Source organism: Rhea pennata, chromosome 5 (genome assembly GCF_028389875.1).
Source record: "Rhea pennata isolate bPtePen1 chromosome 5, bPtePen1.pri, whole genome shotgun sequence".
In the NCBI taxonomy this organism is placed as follows: domain Eukaryota; kingdom Metazoa; phylum Chordata; class Aves; order Rheiformes; family Rheidae; genus Rhea; species Rhea pennata.
In genome coordinates this window covers 59,198,411-59,220,672 of record NC_084667.1, presented here as the reverse complement: position 1 = coordinate 59,220,672, position 22,262 = coordinate 59,198,411, and the positions used below count along the sequence as shown (strand labels likewise).

The following is a 22,262-nucleotide window of genomic DNA, read 5'->3' as shown; positions in this document are numbered from 1 at the left end:
ATGACGGACTTTTTATCATTTTAACCTATTTTAATCATTTGTCATGCAGTTGAGCCTACAGGCCCTGTTGCGCTAGGTTAAATCTTAAAAGTTCTGAATAGCTGCAGTGCAATTGTTAACGAGAGGGTCAGTTTTAACACAAGGCTCAATTTTAATCACAGTTGCTTTGAATACGGACCTTTACAAGAAAGGAACCGAGCGCAGTTCAGAGGAGAGCACTGCTCTGCGGCGGGACGACCTAGAACGGCAGAGCTCCAGCTCCCCAGACGGGACGACGGTTTGGCTCTCTCGACACTGAGGGGAGGGAGCTGAGCTCCGGGCTTTGCGACGTGGGTTTTGCTGACCCTGCGAGCGTTTGCCTGCGTGTAGCTGCGGGAATGGGGACAGGGGGAGCTCTGTAGCTCAGGCTGAAGGCCAGAAGCCAGAGCTCCTGTGTGACTATGCCACATCTCCTCGAATCTGGACTTGTGTTACAGCTACATCTAATTAACAACTCCCAGGCAGAGATCTCCAAACACAGGTGGACCTCTAGGGTACCAGGCTAACAGTGAAGCCTCAAAGTGATGCATGGGATAGTTATTGCTGGGACAGGGGCTTCTTCTCCCATCTCCGTCTCCTTCCCACTTCTGCTCTTTCTCTTGTGCCCATGGTATGAGCTGCTTCAAGGAGACAGACCATCAGAAATTTAATCTCATGTGGAAAAGGAGCAAGGTTGGCTGGTTCCCTGATCAAGGCTGGATAAGCCACGTTACTTCAATGTGAGAGATGAAGAAGGGGAGGTGGCACCACTACTTTCAGCCATGTGCTTGGTGCTTTCCTTTAATTTTCCTCCTAGGGAAAAAAAATCCTTTACCCTCCTCCCAGGGAAATTCCTGTCATTTCCTGCATGCCACTAAAATACTGAGAGGCAATTTTGGCAAGGCAAAGGGCAGGTAGCATCAAATGGCTTCAGAAAGCAGATTCTTGCTTAGGATTTTTTTAGAGCATGTGCTGTGATAGGAATCTTCTTCACCTGCTATTGGGAAGAAGATACTTCAGCAGCTGTGAATATAAATAGCGTTTGCCAGGCAGTGAAAAAGAAACAAAGGTTTGGATAATTGGAAGAAGAAATGTCTAGGGGAAGAAGGTTTTCTTAAAGGGCAAATAAATCAGCTCCTGTGCAGCTGGTGAAGGAAGGAGATCGCTGACAGCACGATGCAGAGTAGCCAGCTCCAAAAAGGGGTCATTCGGTGAAGGTCACGCCAGAGCAGGCGACTGGAAACCTGCATCTATCAGCCCAAAAGAATCAGAAACAGAGGAAGATGACAGTGGCTTTAGTAACTAAACTTGGACTTTTCTCATTTGAGGAGTCTGATCCTCTTTCAGCTAATGTTCATAGTGAGATTGCTATTTATTTCACAAAAAAGAAAAGGGATTTTTCTTGTAGCTTCAAATCTCCAGAGATGGATGGTTGATGCTAGGCAATATAACAACATCAGCTCTTTGATTAATGTACTCACTTTTGTCTTGTTAGTTAAAAAAGGATCCTGGGAGTGACCTCAACGCCAGCAGGCCTGCACAGTGTGCAAAGCCCCGTGACATCAGCAGGCCTGAGCCCAAGATTCGGGTGTAAATATAAATAGGTTGGGACACGGCTGCAGAGGTGATGGAGAGGTGCTGTGCTGTATCCTTCAAACCGAATGGGTTTGAGTGCATGGGCCAAAAGGAAAATTAACACGAGCAGGCAGAGCGCAGTGAAACCGGTCGTGCTCCACTCATACGAATCAAGAGGCCCAGCCCAAACCCCCCGATTGGAAACTCTCTGGCTGGGTTCAGACTGACTGTCTTTATCCCGATTCTACTCGATTCTCCCAGTTTTGAAGCTATTGAAAAAGACGTCAAGAAATACTTAAACAGAAAATACGAAACACGGAAACCCATAGCGAGACTGTTCGCCGTACGCAGGCTTGCACTGAGTTTGCAGGTTGCTCAGATAAACTGGGTGCGGTGCTCAAAACGTTGGCAAGGTCGCCCAAGGTTGCCCACCGTAACTGGAAGTGCTGCCGCTATTGCAACGCCGCGCTGTTACTTCTACCGTCAGCGCAGCCCCGAGGTACAGATTTAATGCGTTAATGATTTGTGGCAGTGTGTGTGTTTCCTTTCAGTGAGGAAAACGGTAATGTAACTGCATAGATTACCGATCTGCTAATGTATTTCTCATGATGAAAGCTGAGGGAGCAAAACTCTGCTGATCGCCTAAGAAAGAGCGAGCGAATGCAAATATCTAAGCCTGCATCAGTATCTGGAAAAAAAAAATGAATTTGAGGCAGACAGAGTAGCAGGATAGCTGGTCACTTAGCTCTGTCCTCATTTGACTAAAAATTTTACTTCCAAGTTATTTGGTTCTAATGCCAATGAAGAACAAATTGCAGCTGCATCATGTAAAAAGGAATTACTTAACCATGCTGCAGTTTGTTTCACATTAACTGTTTGGAGACCGGTGGTAAGTCTCAAAGGCTCTGGTATATTTTGAAATCCCACAAGCTATTCAACAAGGGAGAAACACGGTTTTCGTGAGGCTTTAAGTACATTTTCCTACCCGGCCCTGCCAGATTTAGCAAAGAGCCATAAATAGGTTCTCAGATCACAGCGAAAGTGGAGTTTTCAGAAGCGATGCTGGCGCCGGACTTGTCAGTGCTCCCGTCCCGCCCTGCCTCGCCAGCAAGCCCACCCCGAGCCCAGAGCGCGTTGCCCCTTGGCAAACGGACCCGTGTGTCCTCGGGGGGGTTGTGCTCCGCTCGAAGCGCAGACAAAGCCTCCCTCCGCGGCCGCGAGCGCGGAGGTCCGCGCTCGGCGGGGAATAAACACGCCAGAGCCCCCAGCCTCGGCTTCCTGGCGCTTGTCCCGTTTGCACTGTGGAAAACGCCAGCGATCTCAGCGTTAGGATAAGTTGTAAGTTATGATCACTGCTTCTTCTTCTTCTTCTTCTTCTTCTTTTATTTTTTTTTAGCGAGGCAGACGATTGCCGAGCGCCGGTGCCCAGGGAAAGCTCGGCCTGTTTCCATGATGAGCGCATGGCCAGAGCCCAGAGCAGTGCGTCCGGGCATGCCAGGCATTTTTTCCCTTTCTGAAATAGAAGCTACTCTACACAAGCAAAATTAAGGAGCAGAAAGAAACTGTGAATTTCTTGATAGAGAATTCCGCGTTAAAAATGCTTGCTGGTCTCACCGCGTCTTGGGTTCTGCTACGACGTGGGCTTCAGAAGGCAGAATTCTCTCCTCTCAGGTGGTTTTAGCCCTCAGTGTTGTGAAAGCTTCAAGAGCAAGGGCTGAACCACTTCCCCTTGCCTTCTGCAAGCAACCAGAGACAGCCGACGTTAGACATCCCGCTTCCCTTCTTCTTTGGCTCTTGACTTGAAGGCCCAGGGGGACAGTTCAAATGTCATTACATTTAGTGACATCTTTTATGTGTATTTGATTTTGATCAGTATTGGTCGTTTTAGTTTATCATCCAGCTAACAGTACCACAAGCCCAAGCTGCAGCCCTTGTACTTGTTGGTACCAGAGTGGTCCCAGTTGTCCCAGCTCAACTGCCAAAGTTTACAGTCCCCCTGATTATTTCTGCAGAGTAGCTATGGGCTGCAAATCTTTCTGCTCATGATCAGTATAATGCGTTCATTTTTTAGGAGGAGTATTTAAAAACAAAATCCTAAAACGACATTGTCTTAATCCTCTGACCAGAAATTTGGGAAACTAAGTGTTGGGGGGAACTCTAGTCTGGCAAAAGTTAGTGTGCTGTCCCATCAGATTTGCAGATCTGAGGTCCCTGTGGAAGGATGATGCTACCTATCTCTTTCAACACATAATGATGCAGCAGAGAGAGAGGCAGGCACCACCAGAGATTTCCGGGTGTGTCTCAAGTCTGCTTGAGCACCCCCCTTTTCCCCATAGGGCATAGAGATCCAGTAGAAAGTATTTGATGTCTCTAGTCTACCTGAAAGTTGACCAGTCCAGCCCGCATCTGAGGATGGTTTCTGCTAGAAGCACTGGTGAAGAGGACTCTCGTGTTCACAAGGTAATGTTAATGATTCCACTCTAGATCCTCCCTCAGCTTTTCTCACTGTTTGTCAATGGATGCCAGTGAAGAATTCCCCAATTTTCTGAAGCTTTAGTCTCCTCAGTGTATGCACACTCAAGTACTGAGCACTGACAAAGCAGGATCAGTAAATACCCAAGAGCACTGAGAATAAGGACATCAACACAGACTGTGTCAGCAGTTTGCGTGTAGTGGTCTATCCAAACCTCAATTTTAAACATAACTGGAAATTTGGAATGAAAAAATGAAAATATACCAAGAGAGATCAGAAGTTCTGGGGAAGCCAAAGGGGTTTTGCCAATGAATTCTGTTCCAATTTAGTGTAAAATTCATTGGCCTTGATTCCAGTAACACTGTAGTAAAGAACTGCAATTTTGCCTGGGTCTGTGCATCTGCTGCCTCTCTAGATACACTTGAGTGAGAAGAACTGATGAGGTCCAGACTGATCTGAGTTGGAAGGAACACACAGTCTGCTTCTCTGAGGGATTATGAGTTAAAGAGCCACTGTCAGGTTGCATAAATGTTAGCACGAGGTACAAAACCCAACAACCCTGCACTGCTGATGCTGAGAAAGCTCACTGAACTCTTCAAGGCAGGACACAAAGGGCATCAGGCCAGCAGAGTCTGCAGAACAAACCTGGCACTGTGTCAGGCAGGTTCTTGCAACAGGTTGGAAGTGCAGCATGGACCAAAGATGGGTTAGCATCTACTCATGGGACAGCTTCAGTCTGAATATCCTCATGCCCTAGTGTTCTCTGAACTTCTTCGTGTTGCTCTGGTATATAGTGCATCTCAAACCAGCTCATCTCAAGTGCTCAGGCAATAGCATCTCATCTCAGTAGTTAGCAAAGGGATAGAGGTGTTTTTAGAGAGGTCAGACCAGTTATGATCTCTGGAGGTCCTGAGTGACCCTGTTCTGAACCTGGATGTCTGAGTCATAGTCCCAGTTCCCTTTCAGGCCAGGAGGGTTTGAATCAGATCACAACAGCATGAATCAGGGCTGGAACAAGCCCTTCTCCTGAACATCAGGAGACTCTGAATCAGATTGTGAAACACTCCTTCCTTCCTGGATGTGGAGAGTCTAAATCAGGATCTGAGTTGATACTGCTGCTCCAGAGCAGAGGGTATTAACAGAACATGATGGTGAGTATCTCTGGCCACCAGAACGAGGAGCGAAAGAGCCTGGTTGCATGGTTTGATTAAAACTCACATGAATGGGCTTCAGCCATGCTAGTTCTCAGCCAAAAGATTTGCTATAATGTCGGAGACCCTTGTAACTGGAGAGAAGATGCTGGGATAGAAAGAGGAGTATTCATGAGTAGTAGTGTGGTATGATGTTTTACAGAATATTCAAATACAGGAACAGGAATCACATGATGTTGATTCCTTGACCCCTTTACGACTACATGCATGTTGACTGTCTGTCTTTTTCTTGTAACTTATGGCATGTATCTTAATGATGAAAAATCCAAGAATTGTATGCACACCAGAAGCAGCTGAAGGCCCATCAAGATGGTGCAAGAAAATCGCAAGGAAAGATAGAGACAGTGCTTTGCCCTAAGAAGAGAAACTCAGTTCTATAGCTGCAGTGAGCCTCGAGCCAGCAAGGAGAGTATGCCATCCTGGGTTCAGCCTCAGGGTGAGGGGAATGGAGAATTTCTATCCCATCAAGGAGGGGAGCAGTCACCAAAGCAGGGGTCTGTGACACCTGTAAATCATAAAGGGAGTCTTGGAGGTTTAATATTAGCTTGTCTTGAACCCAAATACAAGCCTACAAAAACAGGGTAACTACCAGTATGTTAGCGTTTTGCAACACTGTGATAGCAGAGCCAAGCACGATGTGGAAGGATTTTCCATAAGCACGTGAGCAGTGTGACCCTGCAGAGGCAGAGGTGGGGGTAGCTGCACATTGGAGACCTCCAGCTAACGGAATTTGTCAGGCAAGATGAGCACAAGGGCCTGCAAAGAGGCAGGACGTTCTCCCAAACACACAAAAATGATGACTGGCAAATCCAAAAGCCAGATAAGCAAGATCAGAAGCAGAGAAGATCCGCCGTTCTGGAGAGCAGATGAGGCAATAGCATAAAATCACCAAGCATAAGGGAGGAAAATCTGAAAAGAAGGAAGACAGGTCCCCCTTTGTCCTGACCTTGCCTGTCACAGAGCTCTCAATCCTTGATCAACCTCAGTCTCTGTCAGTGAGATGGCATCAGCTCTGTGGTGTTGTGTACTCATAGCTAGTTTAGGGTATACATGTTAAAGACTAAGGATTTTGGATACAGAGTAGTGATGACTACTTCTGTGTAAGAATGAACAGTGGGAAGAAGTGTCCTGTTAAAGAACAAAATCAGTAAAGTTTAGCTTGTAAAGTATAAAACTGGCCTGATTAGTCAGTCTTCTGAACACTGCCATGACAGCTGTTGTCTCTCATTCCCAGATATATACGTATGTATGGCTATATATGTTCATTCAGCCGCAACGCTGCCCTCCCAGAAGATCTCCCACGTCAGAAGCTGTCTGCTAAAAGAGCAGCTTAGAAAAGATTCATGGCATGGAGTATTTGTTTTTTAAAAAAGCTAATTTATTGGGATATTTGCATAGGTAAGGCTCCCATGGGAAATGAGCTGTTTGTGGAAACAGCCAGCTGGTTGCTGCATGGATGGTGGCATGAGCCAAGCACCATCCTGACAAGAGCACGAGTGTCTGGAGGTACATTCCCACCATTTTCAAGTGGAAGGGGGAAAGCACCAAGGTCTGCAGGAGATGGGCGCGGAGCTGCAGACATCGCAGGAGGCAGCTGCCCGGCAGAACATCCTTGGCTGCGAGCATCTCCGGCACAGCACAGCTCTCCAGCAACGCCATACTTCTGATGAGACCTCTGCCCATGAGGTGGCCAGAAGACTCCTACCTCGTTACCTCTGTGTTTAATTTGGGGGTGCAGTTCCTGCAAGAAAGGGAGCACTGTGCCTATTTTCCACAACAAAGATTGAGCTTAGCCAAAGTCACACAAGGCAGTGTGTGGCCAATGCAGCTTCAGGCTCTGCTTTTCTTACTGCTGCTCATATTCTCTTCTGCCAATCTGGGCTTCCTCCCTCTCCATCAGGCAATAAGGAGTGCTTTTCTCAGCTTTATTCTTTTTTTGCTTGCTTCGATTCATTTACTTGTTACTGACGGGAGTAATTAGAGTGGGCTGCTCGTGCTCTTCCACGCTCCTTATCTTTTGCATTATTCTCCTTGACACTAATAGTGCTCTCCGGCTGGTATCTCGATGATTCATGTGACACTTATTGTCACCTGAGAACTGAGTTGACAAGGCATATTTTCTCCCAGTCAGCACCATGGTAGCACCTCTCAGGCTTCGGGTTGTATCTGAGAGCTGTCACAGCAGAATATTTCTGTTGTGTGAACTGGAAATTCCTGGAGGCTGATTGCAAGAGAAGATGGAGACAGAAGGAAAACTTGGTTAGAAGCGTGGGGCAACTCCGTGTGTACGTGCAGGTCTCTGGTGCTGGGGTGTGTATGGGACAGTACGATGCAGCTAGTTAGTAAAACACGTGGCTGTGCAATATTAGTAGATCAGCCAGGATTGCCTTTATTTTTTTCTGTCCACCTTGGCAGCTGCAAATGCAACACCATTGACCCCTGCCTTCAGCTTCCAGTGTCAGTGGCAACGAAAGAGAGATTAGATCACAGCAGGAAAAGGAGGCCAGGGAAAAGTGCTTCTTAGAATTGCATTAGTAGATGTATTACAGTTGGAGACAAGACTGACTTAAAATCAGGCAAGAACGAGAGGATATTTTGGGCAATCTGTGTAACCTTCTGTTTCCTTTACTCTATCCCTACAATCTTTTCTCCTTCCAGTACTCGCAGCTGTTGTGCCATATATCTACTTAGGATCTGCTTCAAAGCCCCCTAGGGATCCCTCTTCTGCTGAAGAGAGCTTTGGAAAGGACTTCTGACCTGACATAGCTCTTCAGTTTGTAAGACAATTGTCATGTTAGGTTTGGGCCAACATTGATGATCCGAGTGAAAATAATGAAGGCAAAATAAAATAATAATGACTAAACGGCAGCTGCACCGACAGAGCTCAACACAGACCAAAATAGACTCCTAGGACAAGCAAAGTCCATCAAGCCATTTCATGCAATTGAAATGAAGTGCAAGCATGATCAGGAGAGTATCCTAGCTGTATTTTCCAGCAGTGAGTTCTTCCAGCTCCTAGCTTTAAGTGCCTGATATACCCACAAGACAGTCGCTTGTTAAATAGCACATGATTTTTAATCTGAAGCTTCCCTGAGAGTTGTGTCTATGAGCAAAGCATCATTCCACAACTTAATTTGCCTAGTTTTGCTCCATATGTCAACTCAAGAACTAACTTTTGAATACTTATTTTTTAGGGCTCACAGAGAAAGATAAGGCAAGAACTGAAAAATATACTTCCTCCAGACTGGTATCAAATCGAACGGATATTGCTGATATTTTACTGTGTCAAGGAAGTGTGGGCATTGGGTGAACAAATGCAAGCACTTGTAGATGCACTCAGGAACCCAAGCAGAGACAGCAGGAAAGAAAACCACCTCTCACTGCTTTGTGTGTTCAAGTGAAATTAAAATGCCTGTGCCTGTGCTTAAGACAGGTACTGCTTTTAGTTTTCACTGGGCAAAAATGTACAAAGCAAGATGCAATTACTATAGAGATTACCCAAATGCCTCTGGGGTAAATCCACCGTCACGCAACCCCATTCCGTATCGCTGACGTCTTTTTATTGTGTCTAATGAGACATCAACGTTAAGCATTTGGAACCACTTAAATACAGGGCCTAAGTCTGCAAATGCTTGCTACTGGCACAGTACCCGGTTTTCTTACACCGTTGCTAAAGCCGAGCAGGACCTTTCCGTGCCAGCGCTGCTTAACATCCGCGCGAGCACGGGTAGGGCTAGATGCCGCGCAGCAGACGCGGTCCCTGGAGCAATGGCTGTGGGCGCCGTGGGGCTGTTTGCCCCGCGAGCATGCCCGTCAGGGCGAAGGGTTTGGGGATCACACAGCTAACTGGTGACATCAGTCACTGGAGATTTCCTGCTGATGAATGCCTTCGCAGCTCCTCTCGTGCCCAGGCTGGCAAGGGCCACAGACACGGGCAGCAAGTGGAGCAGAGATGAACCATTTTGTCCTCACTACGAACGTGGGGACATGCGCTGCGTGGAGCATGGGCTCCCCTTCTCCCGTCACAGGCCACGGAAGAGAACCTGCCCTTGCGGTGAAAGCCGTGCACCCCCGGATGAAGAGGCTGCACCCCTGTTTTCCCACGCAGCCTCCGGCACGTCCCTGAGCACGCGGCTCCCCTGGCCCCAAGGAGCCAGTCTGGCAGCTCACCATCCCCCAAAGGGGTAGCTCCTTCTCCTGGCTCGTGTCCCTACAGCTCTCCTCACACCAGGCTTGGCATCCTTCGGAGCCCTGCTGTGAATTGCTTAACTCATAAAAATGTCAGGGGGAAATAATAATAATAAAAAAAAACCCTTGGGTGGTTTTCTGCTGTTGCAGTGAGTTGAAGTGATTCATGGACGGGCTGATGACTGCAAGAGGCAGCTCAGGAGGGGACTGCTGCAGGGCCTGGAGCCGGGGAGGGATGAGGGAGTGATTTCATCCCGTTCAGCAGATGACTTTCTCCTTGGGGTGAGCCTACATGTCTTGGGCAGCTTTGCTCAACGCAGCCATACCGGAGCAGAGCCGTGAGCCGGTCACCCCATGTAATGTGGAGCGACGCCACGTTGATGCCTCCAGACTGGAAGCCCTGTAGCTGCAGTTGCATTTTCCAATGTGAAGTTGTCCCTGCCGGCGCCAGCTTGGGGCTGCCTGCGCTGGGCACCGGGGACAGGCCCTCTGGCTGTGCCCAGTCTAGAGCATGGCCTCAGCCTGGGCCTTAGCACAGCTGTCCCTTAATTAGCTCAGAGCTGGTAAAGAAAAAAGCATTTATTGATCAGCCTTGTTCACAAGTCAGGATCAGGTAAACTTTTTTCCTTTTTTAAAAAAAATCATTTTCAGGTGGTAGTTTTTGCCACCCATCAACCCTTTTCCACATCAGTTGCTGGCTGTGTCACCGGCAGAATTAACAACCCTTATTTAGGCTGCCCTTTGAAGAAGCATTCGGTACCTCAATTTAATCAGCAAGTTGCAACAAGAAGCAGCTTTCCTGTCCTGGCAACGCCTTTGGGTTTAACTGCAGCAGGGAACGCTGTGGACTAATTTTTACTTTAGTTTTATTACAGTCATGTAGCCTTGACCAAAGGTTAAGTGCCTGTAAGAAGAATGTTCTCGCTAGCTTCCAGCAGGACAGCTGGTGGGAGAAGGATGATGTTCATTTGCTTCCAAAGATGTCTAATGAACAAGAAGGGAGCAAACACGGGGAGGAGGAGGGCATCACATGTATCTGAGCAGTGTTTGCAACTCTGACCACAGTTATGGACCTGCAAGCTTGGAGATAGAAACCTGCGGAGGCCAGGGAGAAATCCCCGGCTCCTACTGGCGGGGTGCAGAGCAATTATACACGGGTGGATGGCAGAGGCCACCCCAGACTTGTGTGAGACCAACATGAAATTTGTCCCATAGGAGGGGATGATATGGGAAGCACTGCTGCTGCTGCGTTTGCTGTGCCGTGGGCCCTCCGGCATGGAGACTCCGGGGTGGTGGCAATGCTGGGAGCTGCCCAGGGCTACGGACACCTGAAACCTTCCCGGCTCCTCGTGCACCTCGTCCTTGGCTGCTCTGCAGCGCCTCGGCTGCGGCACCTCTGCTCGTGGCCAGCTAACGAGTGAATCAGCGCGTACGTGTGACCGGTGGTGCCGGGGGAAGGAAACAAGGATTTATCCTCCCTTCGTTGTTTTAGGCAACACTTCCGCCTGCAGCCTGAGCTCCAGTTAAGGACGTTTATTGATTGCTGCCCTGGTTTATTACAGGCTGCCCAGGGAGCAAATAGCAGCATTTTAATTTGGCAAGTTGAAATATGGAGGGGCAGGACTTGACAAGCAGTGATTAAGCATCTCTCTGACCTGGAGGGGGGTAAGAAACTAATGACAATACATGTATGATGTCTAATATAGCAGAGGAGAAAATTAACTCCTTGCAAGAAAGTGAAAAATCTTCCAGCTAGTCTTGTTCCTGTCTAATGATTAAGCTCCTAAACTACAGGTTGCCATATGGAGGTACAATCCCAAATACATCTTGAAAAGATTGCTGCAGAGCACTGCATATCCCTGTTTCTGCACAGCCACAGAAGTTAACGACTGATTCAAAGATCGCAGAAGTCAATGGGAAGATTTCCAAGGACGTCAGTGGGTTTAGATCTGATCCCTGTATCCTAGGCATGTTTCCACTGAAGGAAACAATTAATACATGGCAGTCTTGGAAATTAGTCCCCAGTTGCTTTCCTTAGAAGAAAGGAAGCATTGTTGGTGACCTCCAGCAGCTCCTGGATGTCACATTAGCAGCTAGGTTTGTATTAGGTCTCTCTGGGGCTGGTCTAATTTACTGTCAGCACTGAACAGGCAGGGCCATCAGCCATCCCAGGGGGTAAAGGGATTACAGCCATGTTTCCAATCCTGCCTCCCTCCCAGTTCTGCACTGGGCTTATTTTGGCTAGATTAGAGGGTCCAGTCTGTGGTGCTCTGTAAAACATTGTGCTAGATATTTCATTTGTGTTGAGCAAATTCCTTATACTTAGTACAAATGATTTTTTAGACAGAAAAAATCCGCCTGTTCTGCCTGGCACACGTGCTGCCACTGTGCCACCTCGAGCCCAGACACCTTAATCACGTAGCCTGGTGGCGCAGGCTGGTTTATCTGCTGATAGGAAGTATTTGCATAAGACAAATAGATGAGGAAATAAGGCCCTATAAAATATTAGCAGAGAATGGAAGAGATATCGTAGTTCCTATGACATCCCACAATGTCCTTTAATCCTTCTCTCTCGTCGCTGTCACCATTTTGAGTGGGGCTGAAAAGTTTTTCAAAGCGTTCAGGAGCTGATGGTGAAACTCTCAGCTGCAAGTGTGGAGGAAATAAATGAAGGTTATGCACTGAGGCTGGGCCAGGAGTGGCAGATCTAGCAAACAGATTGAAAGTCAGGTGCTCACCTTGCCATTTCTTTGCTGCATGTGAATTCAAAAGCCTTTGGAGGTCAACGGAGTTTTCTATTATGCTAAAGGGAAAGGCCTGTTTGCAAATAAAGTTTTCACTAAATGCGCTGTCCCAGTAGAATCAAAGTCCTCTTTGTTTAACAAGGTGAACAGGTTTATTAAGGTCTTATCCCTGTTCAGATACTGCTATTGTTCTGCTGAAGCACACAGCAGGCTGTTTGAAAACACGGGCGTGACATTAGAGCACATTAAAACCTACAGTGGAAAGTACGGTTCTTGCACCTTTTGCAGGCAGGTGCAATTCAGAGACACTTTGTTCATGTTACTGGATGCTAAATTGGACCTTAAAAGATAAGGCTAGACAGAAAGTCCAGCAGAGCTGCTCATATGAGTTGAATCCTCTGGGTCTAATGTTCCTGGGTCCCATGGAAGCAAGCAGTTTCCACTGACAGCGAAAGCTAACTTTGACTTTCTTCCTTAGGCTTTTTCTTTTCTTATTAAAATTAACATTTCCTGCTGAAATTTCCTCATAGTTGCCATTTGGCAGTTTGCTGGCCTTGGGGAGAGGCGGGTGAAAGGCCATACCATATATACTCTATAACATGGATTTTGGAGGAAGGTTGAAAGAAAAATGTTGCAACTTTGGAGAGATAAAAAAGACATTAAAAACTGTTACTTAAATATGAAATGACAAGCTATTAAAAACAAAGCATTCTTATGAATAAGAGAAGCTCATTAAGACTTCTTAAATAGTATCAGATCTAGGGAAGAAACATTTTCCTCTAGTTTCGTGTGCTGTGAGAAAAAGTTTTTGAGATTCTTGCTGTTTGCATTGAGAACAGGCTGTATCTTGTGAAGATCTGGAGGAAAATGACGGAACAGCTTGTTCATTAACTTGCAGCATTGGATGGTAACAGATACTCAGGTCACGGTCTGGCAGCAGCCACACACCTGGGAACAAGCTGAGCAGTTACCCAGCTCTGCTGGCCGACCATTTGAACACCTCTTCGGGGAGCTGAGACACCAGGGTTTGATGACCATCACGGAGTCGAGAGCACCAAAATCTGTGGTTGGGCTTCCCGGACCTGATCCAATGCTCATTGAAACCAGGGGATCTTTAATATTCTTTTCAGCTGGTTTTATATATGTTCCTTACAAATGGTAAGAGGGCAGAATCAAGACCGTCTTGCAGGGTGAAGAAAAGCGAAATGAATTAAAAGCAAATAAATCCATGACAGGGCTTTTTATGGCCCTTTAATAACTCATCTAGCAGGTGAGAGCTGATCATAGCAGAAAATCCTCATCTTTTCCTTCTGGACAGTGCCTCTACTGCAATGCAGACGGCTGGTGCAGGTAACAGGCGGCAGGGAGTGCACTAGACTGGGTCGCACTGCTCCTTCTTTAGTCTGGCCTAACACAAACTAATCTGCTTCCAACTAGTCTGCATTATGACTGAGCTTGGCTGTTGCAACTCTGCTTCGGAGATCATCAAATAGTTCGTTTTCAGGTTGCTAAAAGGGTAAAGAATGTTGAGTGCATATTTGTTGTAGAGATAAGGCTGAATTATATCGGACCGTGCCCCATTTTTCAGAAAGTTTGAATATAGATAATAGCCCTGATCTACGTAACTTACACCAGACCCTAATTTCACCACACCTGAGCACCCCAAAAAGCATTAATTAATTATTAATCAATAAATCAATAATATACTAAATGTATAAAGCCCCCTTCACTTTGCTTTCTGCATATAATCTATCTTCATCCCCATAAGACCTTTGTAGGGTAGAGTAATATTGTAAACAAGCATGTTAGAGGGATTAATGTGAAGAAGAAATGGATGGCACTGAGCTAGGCCCTTAAATGGCCCTTACTGACTGAGAGCAGGTTCTTGCCCTCCACACAAGGCAGAACCTCAGTGATCCACCCAAGGCCAAACACACAAACTCTTCCGGCATCAGGTGAAACTTTCCTGTCCATCTATTCACATTTTCCTGGATTTCTTTATTTTGAATGGGCCAAGAAGCAGCCCACATGGAGTTGGGTTTGTTAAAAACTGTCCATACTCATTCATTACCCCCATGGGAAGGCTCCTTCCCTCTGGGCCCTCCCCAAATCCATGCTGGCCTGAGCATTTTCTCAGTGGCAAGTCTGGCTGCAAGGAGGAGGTCTGGTGGAGAACTGGAAAGACCAGTTTCAACAAGGCAAATGAAAAAAGTCTTCCCAGCTGGGGCCTGAGTTTCTGAAGTTGTTCTAGAGCCACCTGTCTCCTTCCTTCTTCTTGGGGAGGCAGATGGGGAGAGAAGGTGGTTTCTCTAATTGTGCAAAACCAGTGTCCTGCAGCGTCCCAGGAGGTGCCAGGGACACACACACGTGTGTCTGCATGCAGAGGGACCTACGCTCGCCCGCTGAGCGTCCCATTAGCGAACGTGGCACTCTTTGGTCCATTGCTGCTGCAATCTTTTATCGGTGCCCGCGGCGTCACAGATTACGCGTTGCGCACCGAGCTCCTTCTGCTTGGGAGGGCAACGGGAGACTTTCCTCTGGGGCACTTCTACCTCAGGCGAGAGTCTTGGGTTACTGCCTACCCTTTGCTTTGCAAGTGCGTACTCCTGATGGGGCATGATTATTTGTGTTTGGGCTACAGTCACTTTGTTCTCCCTAGACAAAACCTTTAAATGCAAAAAAAAACCCAAAAAACCCTAACCAATGTCTAATGAATTCGCAACATGACGCAGTCAAGTAAAGCTATGAAGCTGATTAAGGAGATAAAGAAAAGGCTGCTGACCGCACTACGTTACATACGCCAAAGTGCCAACATGCCTCTCGGGGCAGGAGCCGACCTACGCTGTCCTCCGGGAGCCGTGCAAAGCCCTGAGACGGCGCGGGGCCGGCGGGGAAGGGGGCCCCGGGGTGCACCGCGCTGCTCCTCTTGGGCACGGCCCCACTAACGCCGAAGCAAGCTGCTGCGAGTGGGAAAAGGCTTTAAACGGCCACGTTAAAACGAGACCAAAATGAAAAGTTGTTGGTGAGAGTTAAATAAATGCTTCATAGCTGCTGGAGCTTGTGCTCGAAAATAACAGCGGGAAGGGGGTTTAAAGCCCTGCGCTGTATTTCTAAGTGCCTCTTTGGATAAATTAACGTGAATTCCAGAGGGATTTTGAATCCAACAAGGACTAGGCTTCACCAGCTCTGTTCGTGCTACAGGCAGGGTTTAACCATGTAATGGGAAAAGCCTTGTTGCAGTCAATGCCGTTACATGGCGTAGGCATAGGAATTTGGGAAAGGAGTGTGCTTATAATGTATGTGCTTGCACAAGGAGCATTAGGATTATTTTTAGGTGTATTTCTTGTAACTAGGCAAAAGTGTCTGATGCAACCCAAGCCGCCGCTCGGAAAAAAAAAAAAAAAAAAAAAGTTGCATAGTTTTCTGCAATGTGACAAAATAAGCACGTGCCTAGTGAAAGGCTCAGGAATTGGATGATTTTTTTATTCTTTCTCTAGCCTGATTTTCCTGTTAAAGAAACAATTCTGTTGTTGAAACTCTGCTCACATGTAAGTTTGGTTCTTTTCTAAGATGATTTCTTGCACTTGCGTCCCCGCGGCGGCCCCGTTCCTGGCAATCCGTAGTTAAACCGAGCGGAAACCCTTTGCGGCGTCCGCGCTCGGCGCGGCGGCTCCTGCCCGCAGCTCCCGCGGGCTGGGCGTAACGAAAGTTAGGCTCTAGCGCCAGGGCTTCCTTTAGGTGCTCCCAAAGCCGTCCTGCCTTGTAAATCTGCGTTTCAAAGATGATGAGCCGAATGCCCGTCCGTCCGTCGGCGAAATCGCCTCGTTATCCCTAATTGCGCCGGGTACGAAGACAAGGTCTGTGGGCAGAGACGTGACAGCGTCCTGCTCTTGCACAACAAGAAAGGCCTTCGCTGAAGATTATAAGGGGAAATAATCAGAGCAGTCTGGCGTGCGGGTCTCTCCCCGAGTACTCTCCGAAGGTGAAGAGCTCTGGGACGTTAACCGGACCGGAGCAGAAACCGGAGCACGGCTGGCCCGAGAGGCCCCATGTGCGGCGTGATAAGCTCCGCGCCGGCGACCTCAACTGCGAGACCTCGCGTAAAACTGGTAGCGGTGGGGTCAGGACGGCCCCCTGGCTGCTTGTGACTACACTGAGGGGCACGTAAATACCCCTGTCACGTTCAGCTGAGGTTTTACGGGCACCGCGGCGGTCTGAGGGACGAGACTCCTGCAGAGCGGAGCCTGAGGACGGCCTCCGGGGTCTGCCCGTGTCACTCGTCACCCTGCGTCTCACCGGGGAGGCCAGCGTGCTTTTCCAGTGTACCCGACTGGTGCCAACAGTCGTGGGAAGGGACCTGAATTGTGGGGCCGTTCAAGCTTCTTCCTCGTGCTAGTACCCCTATGGCAGGCAGCCAGCTGGTTTTACCTCTTCTCAGAAATCCTCTGAATTTTGGACTTGATTCAAGACTGAGTAAGTCAACTTGGGACTTTCCATTGTTTGCAGTGATCTTCGGACCAGCTGTTATTGTTCTTCATCATCTGCTGGAACATTTATTATAGCGTTATTGCTGTCTCTTGAGGAAACTTTTAGAAACCTTAGAGAATGAAGAAGTCTTCGCATATTGGCAGAGTGACTTCTGGTTCTCTTCCCAGTATGATAGTCACAGTTTTTTCCTTTTTACTGACGTCTTAGCTTTTGGATTACTCGAACTGACTTGTGGGGGAATTCAGTAATGATCTTCCTAACTTCTACTACATTTTTCTTTTTATCCCACACTGGTTTAGATCCATTGGTTTTAAAAGAATGATGTTTGATTCCCACAGAAGAGTGAGATAAGGTTATAATAAGGTCTTTATTCTTGAAATATTTAGAAGTAAATTAATTGCTGTTTAATATCTCAATTTCTTTGCTTTTCTTTAGCGAAGACCTCTCACATGTGTCTACATCTGTAGCCATTTTTCTAGTGTGCCCAGGGTTTGTCTCTCTTCTTGTGGGAAAACTGATGGGCATTTCCAGCTTTTTTTCCAAAGCTGTTGACTCAGAGATCCAGAAATCTACTAAATATGCATGATCTGCAAAGCAGTTCTGGAGTCTTGCAGATTTATTACAGCACAGTCAAATTATGCTGATTACATTGGAAAAAAGCCAAAAAATGCATAAATAGCAATCATTTTTAATAAATTCCAAGCACGTAAACACCGATTTTCAGCCTGGGTTGCTGAAAATCTCATGAAATTTGTGGTGTATGTTTCTTGATTTTTTTTTTCCTAGAAGTGGAAGATTTGGATTTATTAGTAACCAGAGAAAGCTGCAGTGCCACTGGCAGCTGTAGTCAAGCCCAGCAAACAGATACCACTTTGCAGCCTGGTGGGGCCTCTCAGGGAAGAGCGGGGTCATCAGCTATCGCGACACGGACGGTTCGCAAGGCAGAGCGCTGGCTCTTAAAAAAAGGCAGTAAAAATCCTAAGGTCTATAAGTCAAAAAGCATTTTAGCATTAATCTCCAGTCACCTGTTTGGGGAGAAAAGGAGGTTCTAGGAGTTCAAAAGCCTGGCCTATTGGTTCACAGCAAATTCGGGAAGGGGCGCCAGGAGGTCCGGCTCCCCGGGCCGTGCTGGCGGAGTGAGGCTTCCTCCCTAACAGCTTCGGGCTCACGGGGTTCCTGCATTTGCTAAATAGCCACAAGCACACTCAGGGGATAAATACAGGGTAGAAAACAAGTCAAGCATAATTTGAATGTTTACAGACACAGCTGAGCAAGCCCTCTGCTTTTCAAAGGCTTTTAAATGTTTAGGAAACAAAGTTGAGATGAAAGCCTCCCAGCTCGGGGGTGGCTGTGGAGCAGCCCGAGAATTCGGCAACGTGAATCGTACTGCTGGGGCTGGAAGCACAACCCGGGACTCGAGCCGGGCTTGCACCAAGCAGCCCTCACCTTCGCGGAGGCGTCGAGGAGCTCTGCAGTGCCGCTGCCGGGAAGGTAGAGCAGGATCTTCGAGTTAAATGGCCATTTAACTCCACGATCAGCTACAGCTATTCGCAGTGTTCTGCTGCTGTCGTCGCTGGGGGTATAACTCAACGCAACCGCCGGTGCACGCTCTAGAGCAAACCGGGGCCGGGAGCAGCGAAGCCACGGGCCGCGGGAGCAATTAGCCGTCTACCTGGTGTTTCTGCTTTGCTGATTTTCACTTGAGGAAATCAAACACTGGCTGGTATTCTGCAAAAGTGTGACAAAATCTGACTGTTTTCTCTCAGTGTTACTGTGCTGTGCTCAGTGTTACAGAGACTATCTGAAACCAGTGCCATGTCTCAGCTGGCGGGAAAATGGACAGGATCTGCCTACGATCCTTCTAATTCACAGGGAATAGGGCATTTTTTCAGCCCTGGTAAAAACAAGGCAGCATATAAGCCTCTTTAAATCATCCTCTCTGCTATAAGATCAACCATAAGCAGCTGATTTTTATGAAGCATGTATATTTATAGACTTGGGATAGCATACGGATTTAAAAAAAGGCCACTTTGCTAATTCAAAGAGGTTGATTTACATTTTTTAATCTGCATAATATTGATTCCGCTAATTAACAAAAATGGCTACAGAATAAAATGAATTAGAGTCTCAGAAAATCAGCAAGCACTGATACGGCTGCAAGCTCTGATTCGGTGACGACCCGCGGCACGGTGAACAGCAGCCAGCTCTGCTTGCATCCAGGTACTGCAGGAGCTTGTGGGCGATGCCACCTTGCTGTGTACAGGCTTGCCTTGGAGGGTAGCTGCTTAGCATTAGAAAAGTGGTTATTCGGGAAGGAAGTGTAACCCTTAGAGCAGGGGGTAGGTCCAGGACTTCTGGTCCTGTTTTCCAGCCGGCCCCTGACTCGCGCAGTCCGCTCTGCACCAGCCATCAACGTGAGGACGGTCGCTGTAGCACAGCGGTGCCAAGCGAGTCCCACAGAAACCTGTGCACTTACGGCCCAGGCCGTCGAGGTGTTTGTGCTGAAATCCCACCAAAGTTTAAGGAAAGTCATTCGATGCTAAGGCGTGAGATCCCTTTTCCTTTGAGAAATTTGTTCTTTCTTCATCTTTAAAAGATGCTCTGAAATACTTCAGGAAGACCACAAGTTACAGGGATACAAAATGGCCAAGTCACCAGAATGGGGCCACCTCTGACTGCCCAGCATGGAGCAGCCAGCAGCACCATAGCAGGGAGGCAGGTGAGTGCAGCACAACGTGCCAAGCTCTCACAACGGCACCGCGCGTTCCCATCTCCTACCACGGCTGTTTTACAAGTACCCTCCCCCTCCCCGAGGAAACATTCGCAGGATCAAAATCAAGCTCCAAGAGGAATGAGGAAGCAGAAATAATGTCCTACGCAGAGATTTATCATGCAGAAAAAGATCACATTTCTTCTCCTAGGGAGGCACGTTGCATGCCTCTGGTCCGATACCCTTTCCCCCCTCAGTCAGAAGGAGCTGGAGGGCACAAAGGAGCTGGCTGAATGAAACACATCTCTTTTCTCTCCTTCTCTCCTTTTCACACCAACAGTCTAGATCCCAGCGATGCCGTCGCCTGCACGGCTTGTTAGAGCAGCCTGATTAAACCGACTCACTGAGATGCAAGATTAGAGACGTACAGACTAATGATAGACTGTACAGACTGTATAACTAGACTATATAGACTAATGAGCATTTCTGATTTATGTTTTTTAAGGGGAACAGCTGGAACCTTCTGAGGAATTGCCTCTTCATTGAAACACACAAACAAACAAACAAAAACACCCAAGAAAGGAGGAACCCACTCCTGGAAACCACTCTGCCGATGCCAGGCTCCTCCGTTCTGCCCCATGTGCACCTTCCATGGTGAGACTCACGTCATCACCTCCAGCTCCATCCTGCAGCAAGCAGAGCTCCACTAGCCCAAATGCCTTCCTCTTTACAGGCTCTCCTTGGCCAGACGAGGTTCTGCAGAGGGGAGAGAGGCTAGCTGGAAGGTGGCAAGACAGTTTGCCGTGCTGAAGTCAGGGCAGAGCCCAGGCAAGGATTTTTAATAGCTGAGCACAAGGAGACTAGAAGATGCAGCTTTGACCAAGCTGATTTTGAAAAAGGAACCACACTATAGCTTCATTAGGCACAGAAATGGTGCGTAGACATGGTCATTTCCCCAGAAGTACTGTGGGGACATACACAGCATTTCTGAAAACACCAGAGGCACAGCATTTTGGCATCACCACCTTTCCTTCCACATGCTGAGGGACCAGTCCGGCTGTACCCTGAACACCCACCTTGGGGATAACTACTGCTAATGTACTTTTCACTCGAGAAAGGGAGGAACATTACAGCTCCCCCCAGAACAGCATTAGGGAGAAAGTGAGGAAAATCCCACTGCAGATTTCCCGCTCCTTCGTGGTACCTAATCCAAAGGAAGTCACTTAGGTAACGGTTTCTCCTGGTTGACCACAACTAGTCATGTACCTGGGCTTCATGCTGAAGCAGTACCAATGCTAGCTGGAAAAAGATGGAAAAAAATGGAAAAGCTACTTTCCTCCACTTGACTCAGCCACCTCCTTTGGGAGCAATAGCTCGCCAGTCGTATGGTCCTGGTCTGTGACACTTCTTTGCAGCTAGGTGGACATCCTGTGAGTACTTCTCCACAACTCCAGTGGAATCATTCACACAACTCTCCCTCTTAAGAACTACAAAGGAATGGAATATTTAGCATCAACCCACTCAGCCCCCACTGAAATAACTTACGGCTGAAGTCTTCAGCAGTTTGAAGGATGCTGTGCTGTTGCTATGGCAGCATACCGCTCTCGGTAGGGTGCCCGGAGGTCAGGAGCAGAGTCAGGCAGCTCCTCAGCAGAGCACACGTCACCTACTCGCAGCAGCCTCACCTGCAGAGCCTTTGCGGTTGTATGTCCTGATGTTGTGGTGGAAAACAATAGCTCTTCTCCCTGCCTTGCTGGACAGCAGTTGTAAGGAAGAGAAAAATGCCTGCAGCTGCAAAAAACCTGGCTGTGCAATCTGAGTCATTTCGGAGAGCCAGGAAGAGTGCCTTGGAGCTCACACATGGCAGCAAGATAGCTTTGTCTGCTTTCAGTTGGAAGGCAGAAGGTGGGAGATGATGGGAATGGACCACAGGCACAGTTGTAGCTGATTTACCTGAGTCACTGAGTACAAACATGTCAGTAAGGTGAGACCACCTTAGGCCAGTGTTCCCAGCTGGCTTCTGCATTTATTTCTATTGGCGTATCAGCCAGCTAGCCTAAGAGTTCAAAGCTGTTGCCCTCCTGCAGAGGAGAACAGCATGTCCTGAACAGCCAACAAAAGGACACAGAGCTCCTGGGTGAGATATGCAGGTAAAGGGCCGGGTATCAGCTGGGAGGGTTATTTTTATTTAGCAATTTAATTCAAGTTTATTTGCTCCTTGTGTTGATACTGATGCAAATTCATTCCAGTTCAGAAGCTGTCACAGAGGGAGAAAGGAAATAACACAATCTGGCTCTCCTCCTCTGGCATCTGAACAACATAGTTCCTCAGGATCACTCGAGAGGCCAATAGCATGTAAATGCTTTCCCTCATGGTGACAGAGACAGAACTTTCTGGTACTTGAGTAACCCTTTCCTTTCTTTGACCAATCACAGCTGCATGTACCTTTGGTGTAACATCACGGTTATACAACGCCAACTCTCCCGCTTTGCTCTTATTGTGCCTCTCTCATTTCTGCGCAAGCAGACAGAGAGATGAAGTCCTGGAATGGCCTCTGAGAGTACAACCAATTCTCAACCCTCCCTCATTCCCTGAGCCTGCACAGCTCTTGCAGGCATCGGAGGAAAGTTTGGAGCACTAACCTCTATTGCAGCCCAAGAAGGTACATAGTTTTCTCTAGTCTCTGTCCAGAAGAAACCTTCTAAGGCATGAACACATGGCTTTCCCAGTGCATGTGCCCACCTACACAATGCAGGCTCTTTTGGTACACTCACTAGTAGATCTAGGCTCACTGCATCTCTGAGACCTCTCCCTTCTAGGTCACCACGACTTCCGCAATCATCCCGTTCACCAGC

At 47.7% G+C, this 22,262-nt stretch overlaps 1 long non-coding RNA gene across 1 annotated transcript; it reads left to right on the top strand.

Annotated features, from left to right (window-relative positions):
- Positions 1-2,893: 2,893 nt before the first annotated feature.
- On the top strand, positions 2,894-7,244 carry LOC134141092 (uncharacterized). The gene is made up of 3 exons (XR_009958539.1): positions 2,894-2,931; positions 3,930-4,053; positions 6,512-7,244. It is a non-coding gene; the product is annotated as an uncharacterized LOC134141092 (long non-coding RNA).
- Positions 7,245-22,262: the final 15,018 nt, after the last annotated feature.